The sequence below is a fragment of the Rhinopithecus roxellana genome, chromosome 18 (genome assembly GCF_007565055.1).
Source record: "Rhinopithecus roxellana isolate Shanxi Qingling chromosome 18, ASM756505v1, whole genome shotgun sequence".
Classification (NCBI taxonomy): Eukaryota; Metazoa; Chordata; class Mammalia; order Primates; family Cercopithecidae; genus Rhinopithecus; species Rhinopithecus roxellana.
In genome coordinates, this window is record NC_044566.1 from 69,553,823 (window position 1) to 69,568,973 (window position 15,151).

The 15,151-nt window shown below is 39.8% G+C and overlaps 1 protein-coding gene across 5 annotated transcripts in view; it reads left to right on the plus strand.

The window, feature by feature from the left end:
- Nucleotides 1–15,151, plus strand: part of WASF3 (WASP family member 3) — a 134,867-nt gene that overhangs the window by 55,333 nt on the left and 64,383 nt on the right. For 3 of the 5 annotated variants that reach the window (XM_010375090.2, XM_010375088.2, XM_030922326.1), the window contains exon 2: nucleotides 4,397–4,493. The exons of 1 other annotated variant lie outside the window; for it this stretch is intronic. The gene's annotated coding sequence lies outside the window, so the exon portion shown is untranslated. Of the gene's footprint in view, nucleotides 1–3,855; nucleotides 3,875–4,396; nucleotides 4,494–15,151 lie in introns of those variants that run through there. One more of the 5 variants, XM_030922327.1, reaches the window with a different exon arrangement.

Consider the following 15,151-nt stretch of genomic DNA (forward strand, 5'->3'; position numbering starts at 1 on the left):
AGTTATGTGTTGAATTGTATGGTGGGGCCAGCTAAAATATGTTCATGCTGGCTCTGACTTCAAAAGATGTGGAACTGTTGTAGCAGTGGGGTATCGAAGCTCAGATAGTCAACCAGAGAACAAGAAAGAGGAGAAACACCAAGATTGCTGTCTTGTTATGCTAGACGTAGGCTTTTTGCTAAAAAATTCATACTTGACATTCTTATGAGATATATTTCTCTGAAGCTAGAAGTGGTTACATTTCTATAGTGTCTTGCAATCTCATAAATAGAATGTTATATGTGAATAGTTAAAAACATTGGTGATGTGATCTCGTCGATAGAAGTGAAAAGAACATAGAATTTCAGCCTGGCTTAGGAGGTAGGGCTGGAAAAAGAAGTGGTGAAATAGAGCTATATCTCGAGCTAGCTTCTCATTTCTGGAAAACTAGAATTTGGAGGCGTATAAGACATGTCAGGGACTAAAATAGTAAATCCAAATACAATCAGATTAGGATAATATTGGTAGATTAACAGTGAGTCATTTAGATACAACCTGTTCTCAGGTTAAGTGTTTTCATGTAGCAGAATTCTTTATTTCATATTGATTTTGGATGTCGTGGATAAGTAAGATTAAAGGGCGTATTACTAGGGAAAATTTTATTATCATTGACCTTGTAAAATGCCCTGTAGTACAAAATTAGGTATTTCATGAGATAAACTCTGTCATTTCTCTCATCAGACTACAGAGAAAAACCCGAATGTGAAGTGAGCTGCTGACGAGGTGAATGGTCTAAATGTATTGGAAATTACCTGCGCTCGTGTTGGCTGTCATAATGCTGCGTGGTCCCCTCCTCCCCTTTCCCTCTTCTTTTTGAAAAAAGACATTTTTTTTTTACTAGGCAGTTATTTTTCCTGGCTTGACTTCGGTCTGTGATTATTCTCTAAATTGTGACTTCCAGTGGTTTCATGATGTCATTTTTCTTTTTTCCCTGAATGGTATAAAGAATTTTTATTTAGTAGTAGTATTTTAATACTTAAGCCTAGAGACAGCAGGATTATATTTTGTTGCTGCCATATTGAGGTCATTATTTGGAACCTGAGTGAACAAGGATAAGTACATCTGTGATGGGATTTTAGCAGCGAGAGGTCCTTAAAGATTACCCAGTTTGTTCCTGTAGTCAGTGATTTGCTTATTTATTCAAATATTTGAGTGTCTATATGCTTTTCTTTGCAGTATTTCTTTTCCCAGATGTTGGTAATAACACCTTCAGTACAACTATCTCAAGCCAAAAATCTTAGAGTACTGTCCAACATAGTAGCCACTAGCCGCATGTTACTATTTAAATGAACATTCGTTAAAATGAAGTAAAATATTGAGTTCCTTACTCACATTAGCACATTTCAAGCTGGATCCAGCACTCCATGTGGCTGGAGGCTGCCCTGTGGGACACTGTCACTGTATAGAACATTTCCATCGCTGCAGAACATTCATTTGGACAGCCCTACCTCAGAGTACTCCTTGACTCCAGGGGAGTCAGCATCCCCATCCACTTCATCTCCCGAGACCTATGTCTGTCAGATGTGTTCCGTTTAAAGAATCCTCCCTTGTCTTAGTTTAGGTCTTCATCACCTGTCTTCTGAATTACTGGCTTAAATTCAGTGACTAGCCTTGTGAAGCTGTCCCTGCCGCTGCCCCTCCAGCTGTAGCCACCTTCTCCCTTGTGCTCTGTGCATCCCCCACATACACCTGTCAGTGTGCTGGCCCCACGGATTGCTACCTGCTTGTTTACAGACTTTTCTTCTGGTGGACTGAGAGGTTCTTGGGAGTCCAGGATTGGGCTTTGGTTTTTCCAGGGGGAGGGGCAGGCATAGTGACTGACACATAACTACATATATATGTGTTTATTGAGCAGATAAAGGCATGGATGGATGGAGGCCATAGCAGGTTGCAGTTTGAAGGCAAGAGACCTTTGGATACCTGGAAACTAGATGACAGGAGGGCATTTGTGTCAGGGGGAGCATAACGGATGCAGGGCCAGAGGTAGGAAGTTACAGGGCAATTCTATTTCTGGACAGTAGCCACAGGAGAGCACTGTCAGCACCATTCAGAGTGTAGCCGTGGACAGAAACAGAATTGGAGTGATGGTGTTGTATAGAAGCATGCTTCCCTGTTCTGGCCAGTATTGTACCTCTTACTAAAGGTGCTGTGTTTCCACTTAGCAGCCTTAACCTGTGACTTCAAAGGAGTTAACTGATATGCTCTCCACTGTCAAATGAGACTACGTATTAACAAAGTCTAGTGAATTCTTCAAGACTTTTATGGTTCCTGACTTATGTTAGAAATGTTAGCAGCTCAGCAGCAAGGAAAAATGCATGTGTCCGTGTCCAGAAGGAGACAATCCAATGTAGATATTACTTACTTACTCACTTACTCACTTACTCACTTATTTATTTATTTATTTATTTATTTATTTATTTGTTTGTTTGTTTGTTTGTTTGTTTGTTTAGTAGAGACAGGGTTTCGCCATGTTGCCTAAGCTGGTCTCAAACTCCTGGGCTCATGATCCACCCGCTTCAGCCTTCCAAAGTGCTGGGATTACAGGTGTGAGCCACACTGTGCCTGGCAAGAACAGTTACTTTCTAGTCAGACTCATCCTGACTCCTTTTTTTCCTACCTGTGTGATCCTCAACAACTCACTTTTTGATCCTAATTTCTTCATTTTTAAATGGAGATATTACCTGCCTGTGAGGACTAAGTTAAATGTATATGAGGTGTTAGCTCTATGCTTAGACCTGAGTAAAGCATTTACCAAATAATAGCTAATAACAAAAATGATAAGCCTTTCACACAAATGGAAAAATTCATAATTGTGTTTCACAAAGGAAGAGTTAACATGTGATTCTTAAACAGAAGTGGTCATCCGGGAAATAAGTATGATGTTGGACATCTTCCTTGTCCTTAGGCACAGTTAGCTGGATATAACCATCTCTTAAGTGAAATGTATAGTGCTGGTTACCCTCAAAAATCATCAAGTCGAATCAGCTGATCTAGTAGAGGTAAAATTAGGCCTGGATAATCTAAACCCAGGGATAATTTTCTGTATTTGGAAATAAGGTGATCACTTATGCAAAGTACTTAGGAAAAAGCTCACTTTTCTCTTTTACTCAGCATCAAGCGCATGCTGTACAGCTGCTCCGAAGGAAGAGAAGAAAATTGTGTGCTGCTTGAGTTTTAAATCAGTAAACTAGGATGTATAAAATAGAGTATCGTTGAATGATCATTCTGGTTTTTTTTTTTTTGTACTGTTAAAAGGATGGTTGCGGTCTTAACTATGTGAGTTCTTAGAATCTACTGGCCTACATAGAATTCATGCAGGTCCAGATAATTCCTTTTAGTAGACTCAAAGTTGCTTTTCTTCCATAATGAAATGGCACAGTTTCTGCTTTCTCATGCCTGGACCTCCTTTCCCAAGATTGACACTTCCCACCCTTGTTTGACTTTCCTGAAGCTGCACGCCACCCCACTTCTGGGGCACTGTTCTCTTGCTTTCTTGCATCTACTTTGTTGTATTAAAATTATCTGCATTTATTTGTTACCCTCACAAGACTGAGTACCTTCACAAACCGGCACTTTCTTACTCATTTTTATGTGTTCAGTGTTGAAAGAGGGGCTGACTTCTACAGGATGCGTGGTACACTCTTGCTGAGTGAATGGATGCCTGTTCACTAAAATCTTTTTGTATGTGTTCTTCCCAAGTAGACCGTAATTCTGAGTGGGAAACTATATCATGCTTCTGGTTACCTCATAGCTCTAGCACATTGGTATACAACATTCATCAGTTTGCTCTGTAGCCTTGCTGTTAATGTCCAGTGTCCTGGAAACACTTTCTAAGGTCTATTTGGCAGTTATTAAATCTGTTACTATTTTATCCTTGCACCTACTATTAGAATATTTATGAAATGATCACCAAGACTTTTATTGAATTTGAATATTGTTAGGGGCAATTGATACAAATGCTCTTATTAGATACAGTTCTTATGTGAATGATTACTATTATTTGATTCAATCTGTAGGCAGTAACAAAGCCTAAAATATATATGTTGTTGAGTAAATGAATTGAGTAGTTTAGTTGAATACACTTAAACTTGACTTTTTGTTTTTCTGCCTTTTGGCTATTATTTACTGTGAGTCCTTGAAGTTAATTTCAGAGGTTTTTCCAGAATAGGGGGTTGGAATTATACAGGATTTCACACACCTTATTAGCTTCTTACTTAAAATAATTAAAAAAGAACTAGTTCAGGGATTAGAGCTCCCTTGAAATTGTTGAAATGTGAAATTTGAATTTAAGACTTTCTTGAAGACTTGAATGCATTTTGCCTACTGGTAATTAATTCTTTTTTCCTCTTCTTTATAGTTTTAGTTTTGATTGCTGTTACTCTTACTGATAACTGAGCCAAAGTGGTGATGCTACTTGAGGGGAATTTCTGCAACCCATCGTCAATGATTATATGGTAAGAGTGTGTGCCTTTTACCCTTAAAGCCATTTAATTCCTGTAACATAGTTTAGAAATTTAATTAGAAATAGAAATAGCATAAAATATTTTAATATTTTTGAATATTAAATATTTAATATTAATATGCTTTAATATATAAATATTAACCACAGGTAATATTTCAGAGTTTTAGATCCTAATCAATAGTTTAGGACATTGAAAGAGAAAAAAACTTGATATATTCATTTCCATATTAATTTTTTTGTGTGAAAAACATGATTATGTAGTTTATGACTTATTAAGCTGAGATCTCAATTTTCCTCCCTCTATTTTTGCCCATTTACTTTTTCTTTCCTGGAAGTTAACCAGTTCTTTGTTATCTGAATCTTGCTAATAATGAATGGGTATGAGAAGTCAAGATTTAAAAAGTTAAACCTAGTCAGATGGCCGGTGGCTCATGCCTGTAATTCCAGCATTTTGGTAGGCCCAGGCGGGTGGATCATGAGGTCAGGAGATCGTGACAATCCTGGCTAACACAGTGAAACCCGGTCTCTACTAAAAATACAAAAAAGTTAGCTGGGCGTGGTGGCACGTGCCTGTAGTCCCAGCTACTTGGGAGGCTGAGGCAAGAGAATGGTGTGAACCCAGAAGGCGGAGCTTGCAGTGAGCTGAGATCATGCCACTGCACTCCAGCCTGGGCGACTGAGCATGACTCCGTCTCAAGAAAACCCAAAAACCCAAAAACAAACCTAGTCAGTTTTACTATAATTTATTCTGAACTGAGGTGGTGGTGATCATGATAGTGGCTAAAATGAGGTTTTTGAATTATTTATGGATTTCAGTGAGCTGTCTTGCTCTAATTTTAAGGGGTAATTGAGGAGTAATGAGACATGGCAGACTACTAGGGCAAGTTATTTCTTTGAGCTTCACTTTCCTCATGTGCAGAATACTATCATCTATCTTGCCTGATTTATGGAATTGTAAAAATCAAATGAGAGGATGTATATGGAATTTTCCTTCTCTTTCTTTTTTCTTTTGGAAGGATAGGGAGAGAATAACACGTCTTTTGGCTTTAAGATGGTATTGAAAGGTAGAAGAAAAGCTGTTATACCAGAATTAGAAGCTGGAAGATTGATCTCTAATCCTAGCGTGCCTTGACCTTGGGTATATCATTACGTATTAATTTACCACAGGAAAATTGAACTTGATTTCCATACTTTCACTTTACAGGTTATTTTTCAGGACTATATCTGTGTTCTCTGACCACGTTTAATTAAGCTAGAAATCAGTATCAGATACCCAAGAAATTCCAAAATATTTTGAAATTAATGATCACATCCTGAAAACCCATGGTTAAAGAGGAGCTTACAAGGCAAAATACTTTGAATTGAATGAAAATGAAAGCATAATGTATCAGAATGTATGTGATGCACGTAAAGCACTACTTTAAGGGGAAATTTATAGTGTTAAATGCTTATATTAGAAAATAAAAGTTAAATAGCTTTTAGGCTTTTCCTGTATGTCATGGTGGGTTACAGGCTGATTGTAGTTCTGATAAATGGCTTCTTTTGCTTCCTATCCAATTAATGTGAAGAGGGGAGATAGTTACATTTTCTTGTCAGGCAAGCATTTGTTTTAGTATTTGTGTTCCGCTGTATAGTTTTTTGGGGGCTTTCAGGTGTGTCATCTCACCACAGCCTTTTGAGATAACCAGGAAGATATTACTGCTTTCATATTTAAAATAAGGACTGGAGGCTTATGGAGGTCTCAGCTCTTGAAGAACTTGGGGCTTCTGCTTGCCACGCCATCTGCTTGTTTGACTGCCGCGCTACATTTCCAGGCCTTTTGAAGAAGCGCTGTCTGTGTTCAGACTGTTGAAGGTGGCACACTCGGATTAGCTTGGTGAAGCAGATTCTCTTTGATGAGGGAATTCTCTAGGAGGAGTACTTTTCTTAGGCATTTCCGTTGGTGTTTGTATTATGCCCATCAGAGGTGGCCTGTTATTAAGTACTGTTTTGGAGCTATGCCCAGCTCTGGTTGCTAAATATGTCTTTCCTCTCTCATTTCTTTTATCTTGATATTTAGTCCTGTGTGGTGGCTAACAGTCGACTTATTTTTACTTGACCTTCATGTTAGAATGTATATATTAAATAAACATTCGGTGATCTACTTTTTCATACTCAGATTATCTGTCTCCACAGATTTGTTTTTTTTGTTTGTTTGTTTGTTTGGTTTTTGAGACAGAGTCTCCCTGTGTTGCCAGGCTGGTGTGCAGTGCCGTGATCTCGGCTCATTGCAACCTCTGACTCCCTGGTTCAAGCTATTCTCCTGCCTCGGCCTCCCAAGTAGCTGGGATTACAGGCACGTGCCACCGCGCCCAGCTAATTTTTGTATTTTTAATAGAGACAGGGTTTCACCATGTTAGCCAGGATGGTCTCGATCTCCTGACCTCATGATCCACCTACCTCTGCCTCCCAAAGTGCTGGAATTACAGGTGTGAGCCACCTTGCCTGGCCCACAGATTCATTTTGAAACTGCTTTATTGAGGAATGGTGGACATACAGTAAACTATGCCTGTTTAAAATGTGTAATTTGAAATATGTCTACACCCATGAAACCATCAATGTAGTTGAACTGGTGACCGGTGTTTCCTCGCGGCCTTGGTCATCTTTCCCTTTTGTTTCTCCCCTACCCTCACATAACCGCTGGTCTGCTCCTGTCCCTATAGATTAGTTTATGTTTCCTAGAATGTTATGTAAATGGAATAAGACAGTATGTAGTCTTTTTGTCTGGCTTTCATTCAGCATAAATAGAGATTCATCTCTGTTGTTGCATGTATCAGTAGTTCATTCCGTGTTACCATTGAATAGTACCTCACTGTAGGGATGTAATGCAATTTGTTTATCCATTCACCTGCTAATGGACACTTGGGTTGCTTCTAGTTTTTTTTTTTTTTTTTTTTTTTTTTTGAGACGGAGTCTCGCTCGGCCCCCCGGGCTGGAGTGCAGTGGCCGGATCTCAGCTCACTGCAAGCTCCGCCTCCCGGGTTTACGCCATTCTCCTGCCTCAGCCTCCCGAGTAGCTGGGACTACAGGCGCCCGCCACCTCGCCCGGCTAGATTTTTGTATTTTTTTAGTAGAGACGGGGTTTCACCATGTTAGCCAGGATGGTCTCGATCTCCTGACCTCGTGATCCGCCCGTCTCGGCCTCCCAAAGTGCTGGGATTACAGGCTTGAGCCACCGCGCCCGGCCGGGTTGCTTCTAGTTTTTGGCTGTTACAAATAAAGCTGCATGAACATTCGTATACAAGTCTTTATGTGGGCATATGCTTTTATTTCTTTTGGGTAAATACCTAGGAGTAGAATGGCTGGATCATGTGATAAGTGTATGTTTAACTTTTTAAGAAACTTGCAAACCATTTTCCAAAGATGATTTTATTTCTCTTGAGCAGTGGCTGATAGTTCCAGTTTATCCATGTTCTCATCAGCGCTCTGTACGGCAGTCTTGTTTAGGTTTAGCCATTCTCATCAGTGTGCAGTCACATCTCCTGCGGTTTTAATTTGCCTCTCCTTAATGACTAATGCTGTTGAGCATTTTTCATGTGCTTGCTTGCCATCTGCATAACTTCTTTAGTGAAGGGTCTTTTCAAATCTTGTGCCCATTTTAAGAAATTGGATACTTTATTATGGAGTTTCAAGAGTTCCTTATATATTCTGTATCAGATCTTTATCAGACATATGATTTGTACTTTTTTTCATTTTAATAGCATTTTTTTCCTTTTTACCCCAGAGTGAAATTTTTGGGAGCCATATGGGATTATTTTTTGTTTGTATTTTTCGCACTTTCCCCAACCCCCACAAAAGTAGTTACTCTTTGTTATCCTCTTCCTTTTCTTCCGTGTTCTGGCAGGGCACTCAGTTTGTATTCTCTTTTTTCGGGGCTGTACATGAGTCAATACCTGTGAGGTGGTTTCCCCCGCCCTTCAGGACAGAAGACCCCTAATTAGTGAATATGTTTGCATGGCTGGAATGGTCAGCTCTTTATTTCTGGAGGCTGGAGATCTGCCATTCCAATTGTCATGAGTATTGACTCAGCGTCCATGGGGTGCAGTCAAAGGACTCACCTGACATACTCCAAGGTCAGAAGCCAGAACAGGGCCATATTGATTCAATGATGAAAATGCTGAAGACAATTTACCAATATCCCTTGATTTTTACGTGTTCATTTCTAATTGAATTGTATTGTGCTTACTGTGTGATTGTAATTTTCTGTGTGATTGCAGTTAACTTTTCTGTGTGACCTAATTCATAGCTTTTTTCTTACAACTTTTCCTTTTTTTTTTTTTAATGTGCATTCTCACATTTATGTATAATGTTTAAAAAAACTAACAATTAACAGTTGTTAATTGTATTATTCAAATCTTGGTCTGTGTTGGTTTCTGAGAAAAGTGTGTTGGGTCTTCTACAAAAGGATAATAAAAGTTCATAATTATCATTTTTAATGGTTTTTTTTTTTACCAATTGAATATGGTATGTGTCTTCACCTCCATCTGTTTTTGTTGCCTTCACCTTGAGTTTCTCTTGTGTCTTAGACCCTGACTCCCTTTTGTTGTTAGCATTTGCCTGGTGTATATTTTTAATCTCTTCATTTTTATCACTCCTAGTTATTTCATTTTAGATGTATTCTTGAATATTTATCTTACAAAACCCAAACAACTCAGTTTGTGTGTTGCTTTGTTCAGTGGCGGCTGTTTGTGGAGTGGTAAGGACATGGATTGAGTCCAGCCTGCCTGGGGTTGAATTCAGGCACTGCATAAACTGGCTGTGTGGTGTCTGTCCAGTTTACTTAGCTATTATCCTGTTTCTTCCCTATACAATGGAAATATGAATGGTTTCTATCTCATGTTATAAGAATTAAATGAGTTAATATATGTAAAATTCTTAACAGTGCTTGGCACATTCTATAAGTGGTTTGGCTGTGTCCCCACCCAAAATCTCAGCTTGAGTCGTAATCCCCATAATCCCCACATGTCAAGGGAGAGACCAGGTGGAGGTGATTGAATCATGGGGGCAGTCTCCCCCAGGATGTTCTTGTGACAGTGAGTTCTTAAGACATCTGATGAATTTTTAAGTGTTTAGTAGTTCCTCCTGCATTCATTCTCCCTCCTGCTGCCTTGTGAAGAAGGTGCCTTGCTTCCCCTTTGCCTTCCGCCATGTTTGTAAGTTCCTGAGGCCTCCCCAGTCATGTGAAACTGTGAGTCAATTAAACCTCTTTCCTTTCTAAATTACCCAGTCTCGGTAGTATCTTTACAGCAGTGTGAAAACAGACTAATGCAAAGTCTTAGCCAATAATAGTGAGTTCACCCATTAACACTTACTGTGATTATTTGGAAGGCCATAATCACTATTAGTGCCTTCTTTTTGTTAAAAAAAGTAATCCTTTCTTGTCCATTGCTGACTTTATTATGGTTTTTTCCTGTGATGGTTTGCTATTGTTATATCCAGTATCTTCTAGTTGTTTGCACGAAATCAAAATATTGATTATGCAAATAACACCTGAATATATATGTCTTTTTAAAACTTGCAACACATTTGCAATTAAAGTACCTTTTGAGTCTCAGCTCTATTCCTCCACCCAATCCATTATTTGAATTAGAGATGTTTCCTTTTCTGTCTCTCTTTCGTTCTCTCTTTCTCACACTCTTTATCTCTCTCCTCTCTTTTTCTTCCCTTCTCTCTCTCTCTCCTCTCCTTCTTCCTTCTCCCTCTCCTTCTATCTCCCACCCCCCACCCCCGCCCCATCTCTCTCATATATATGTAGGACTACATGGTACTTTTTACTAAATGGCATGCTGTAATTCTGCACTTTGTATTTTTCATTCATTGCTGTGTTTTGGAGGTCACTCCATATATATATTTATTTTGTTTCTTTTAACAGCTGCCTTTCCCCTATTGGTAGTCATTTTCAATTTGTCTCTATGTCATACTGCTGCTGTGAACATTCTTGTACATGAATTCTTGTGCACAAGTGAGAATGTTTCTCAGAATAAGAGATGGAAGTCAATAGTATGGTCAATAGTATGCATATTCCTGGTTTTATTAGATACAGTTCTTTCGAAGGACAATTTGATGATTGGCTGCCATTTATATTTCTCTGATGTAAATTGCCTAGATCTTTTCATTATGGTTCTCCAACCACACATCTCATGGCCACAGTCCTTCCTGTCATATTTTTGGCTTGTGGTTTCCTCCTTTAATCTCATCCTGTTGCCTTTCAACTTTGGAGGTTATCTATCATTTGTAATCCTGTAGTATTGTTGCACATATTTTGAATGTACATCTTTTTCATCATTTCTGTGGATTTGAAACAAAGGAGAGGCCTAGTCTAGGTACTCTGTTTATTGGATTCTATTTCTTTAATCTTCCATTTGCAAATTATATAACTTTTGAAAGGATTTCCTATAAATGAGCTTAAGGTTATGCACATACACACATGCCATACACAACCTGCTTGTCTGATTTTAATGGAGAAATATGCTTAGCATATGCTGCAGCCTTAAATGGAAAGTAGATTACATTTAATCCCAAATCAAGGAAATGGAGATTGTTGTTCTTCCTTGTCTGAAATATCACCTTAAACTGCTGTTTTCCTTAGTTTACCCGCAGCAGCATTTCTGTAAGTCTCCTTGGAGGCTGGGTATATATTCTAGTCTTATGCACACAGCTTCCTGTCAGACATCAGATGGAATTTGACTTACCAGATGTCGTACTGAATCATGGTCTGCAGAGATGTGGATGGATCGCATCCTTGGCCAGGAAAGTGGGATGGATACAAGTATCTGGGTCAATTCAGTGGTTAACCAAAGGTCAGTCATGTTATTAAAAAGTCATGTATATCAAAAATACAAAACCGAATAAGATAGGGGGTCTGAAGTTTACGCATGCAGTCAGCAACAAGGTAGTGTCAGGAGTTGAAGGACCAGACAAAACCATCTGTTTAATAAGATAATAAAATCCGATATAAAAGGAACCTTGGAAATGTAAACCACTTCCTTCCTTTTTGGTCAGAGCTGACTCTGCATCACAAATAATCAGGTGCTTAGAGGGTTAAGAATGGGGAGGGACCTGCTGGGATAGAGGGAAAAAGAATGAATAGAAGCATAGTATTAGAAGTCAAAGATTCCTTGGATACCAAAACAGACAACTTTCCCCTCCTTGGCTGCCTTTTTATCCTAGTAAGACACAGAAATGAAGTAGCCTTGGCTTATTGGCGTATTTATAAATGGGACCTGCAGGAAGTGTTTACAAGTGGGGTGTGGTGGGCAGAGCACCAATGGAATTAAGAGACCGAGATTCTAGTGTCTACTCCAGGATGCAGGAGATTTTGGGTCTCTTTGTCTTGATCTTTGATTGTAAAATAAAGTTATGCTAGATCTACAAGGTTCCATTTATCTTAAAAAGTTTTTTATTAAGTAGCTGATTTTATCTGGCTGGTCAAAACAGGGAAGGAAAATAGCTCCTGGTCAAAGCGTCTCGGAGGTTCCTGGGTTAGTAATGTGCATGAGAATAAGTTTTTATGCATAATAAAGGACTATAAAACAGATGTAGGTTCAAATATTAAATGTATTCTTCAGTACCACATGTTCTGAGTATCTAGTTAAATGGACACCATGGCCTAAAGGGACTTAGAAATAAAATATGGGTATATTTTAAAAATATTGTATATCTAATAGGAATATAGTAACTTACTTAACTTTAAAAAGTCTGAACTGAAATGAACGTAACACAGAGCATAAAAATTAATTGAAGTATAGATATGTAGAAGGCAGTAAGTTGTAGAACAGCAGCTTTTTTCAGAGCCGCCTTTACCCTGTCCATGGCTAGAAGAGAAGAACAGGGGAGACCAAAGTCTTGATCTTCACAGGCTCTCACACCACTTCGGTATCCCCACCCATGATACGTTGTTCCTCACTTTTACTCCGAGGTTTCTTCCCACAGCAGAGAAACTGCAAGACAGGAGCTAATGGTGAAAACCCCGGTGGAGAGAAATCTCGACCTAGACTTCGAATCCTTGCCTTTTCAGTTAGAGCCATATTAGCTTCCACCTGGAGGGTCTTTAGGTGCCATTTTGTGGCCCTCGAAAGACAAACTGTGTCCCAGAATGTCCTCTAAAAATAGGTGCTTGACAAAGGTGTTTCATTACATTATTCCATAGACACAAAGTTGCCTTTCTCTGGGAGACTTATTCTTTAGTTGTTGAGGCTGTATAGCAAAAGCCAAGTGATGTTTTAAAATGGTGGAATGCTGCTTCTAAGCCTTGTGTGAGAGCTTCCCTCTTCCATCCTCAGACGCCTGTTGAATAGCTTCCCTGTGCCGAGCAGGATGCTGGGGGTCCGTGATGCCGTGTCATCTCCCCATTCCCCACTGAGAATGGGGTCTTTCTAGTTGTGTTTTAATTTCTAGGAATGACACATACCTTTAATGTAGTGCTTGTCACACTGTGTTGCAACTTTATTTGTATGCCTGTCTCTGCCACTAAGCCATTAGCATCTTGAGGAAGGGAGTTTGTTTTATTTTTGTTTGTTCAGTTTTTGCATTTCCACTAGCTAAAGCATCATGAAAACACACTGCATGTTTGGAGAGTAGGTGAACCCGATATGGTAGTTTCTGAAAGCCATCTGAGTGTCTCACTGAAAGGGAAAGCATACCAGAGCTGGAGGGAACCCAGGAGAGCAAATCTGTTCTGCAGGAGAAGAAACTGAGGCCCACCCTGATGAAGAAACTTGCGCAGAGTCGTGTAGTGTTAGTGGCAGAACTTGGACTAGAACCCCTGTTCCCCAAGTCCTAGTCCACTGCTGCTTCCCTGTACCTCTCTGTCTCCCAGCCTATGGAAACATACAGACCACGTTGCAAAGAGCGAAGTGTGAACATTTGTCCCAGTGAAATGCGGTTGATTGAATTTTCTGTGGTCTTTCTTCCTTCCCTCCCTGCAAATCACAACTTTTAATAAAGCTTTAAAAAGAAACAGTGTGGCTCCGGAAGGCAGTGTGCCAAGTGAGGAGTTTAGGAAGCCGGGGCCCTTCCTTTGGCGGTGGGAATGTTATGTTCGTGAGTGTCTTTTGGGAGTTGTCAGTAGGCACTTGACTCCAAGCAGAGTGCTGTAAAGTGGAGGCAGGCAGACGTAGCCCTTGTCCTTCAGAATGAAAAGGGCACACTGAGGGGAAAGGTCAGAGGCAGGGCTTGGGCCAGCATTGTGTCACTCTACTCTATGGGCCCTGGCTACTTTTGCTTGGGTCACTTTCATTCTGAGGGCAAAACTCATACATACAAGTAAAACATGGTTAAAAAGCCAAACATCTGCAGTATACACACGTTTAGTTTTGTGTGTATAATATAGTCTGTGCCACATGTTTTAGTGTTATCATGCACTGTGCTCTAATTACCTGGCATACAGCAGTCAGAGCAAAGGTTAGCAGCACATAAGGACTAGAAGAGAGAATCATTAAACACTGTCAGGTTCTGCAAACTGTGGTTGTTCTGAAAGCTCAAAGGTCAGCCTTTAGTGGCTGCATAGTGGAAAAAGAAATCCACAAAATCTATTCAGTTAATTTTGTAGTTAACTACCTCTAACTACCAGTAATATAGTTTTAAAATATGTAATAAAGACTTAATGCAGTTAACATGTTACTCTACATCCCATGAACCCTTACTGCAGTGGGGAATGATCACAGTTGTGGGGTTCAGTTGAATTTATATGCCCCATTACAGTATATTCTATGCATGAAGGCTGTTAGCCATGTTGATACAGTGGTGGTGGTCTTTTTTTTCCAAAATAGTCTGCTCACTTTGGGGTCTGCACACCGAAATTCTTAAGCATGTACTCATATGTTCACTCATCAAGAATATCAGTTTACTTAGGCACGTGTGGTGGTGGGTACCTGTAATCCCAGCTACTCGGGAAGCTGAGGCAGAAGAATCACTTGAACCCAGAAGACGGAGGTTACAGTGAGCCAAGATCGCACCACTGCACTGCAGCCTGGGAGACAAAGCGAGACTCCGTCTCAAAAAAAAAAAAAAAATTCTGTTTACTGTTACTTTCTTTTTTTGTGAAAATAGTTACCAGCTCAATGTCTTAACAAAAGAAGAAGCTGATACATTATCCTTGTTCTTACTGTGGAGGTGGAGTTTCTTTTCCAATTAGGATATAAGAGAACATTGCTTCTATTTTAAGAAAGAAAAAAGGCCAGATGATCTACAAAGCAATCACTTTTCTTAAATCGCAAAGAGTGACAAGCCCGTCTGAGAGTAGACAGGACACTTGAACTGTTTCACATTTAGCGGAGCACAGGGGGAACAGGTAACCACCATAGAAGTGCAGAAGAAGAATTCAGCAAAAATTGTAATGCATTCTTAAGGTTGAATATGGGATCATGCATCAGTTCAGAATAACCAGGTACCCCAGATACAAGGGGAAGGTTACACTTACTCATAAGCTGTTTTCGATAGCCCTCCACTGGGTACTCTTAAGACAGCTTACGAGCAAGCCTGGAGACTAGACAGAACCTCTTCTGATTGTGCTGTCCCACGGGAGGTAATCTCAGCTGCCACTGGGAGACAGGCATGATGTAACACCTGCTTCCCCACAGCCTTCTCTCCTATGACAGAGTTCCCAGGAGG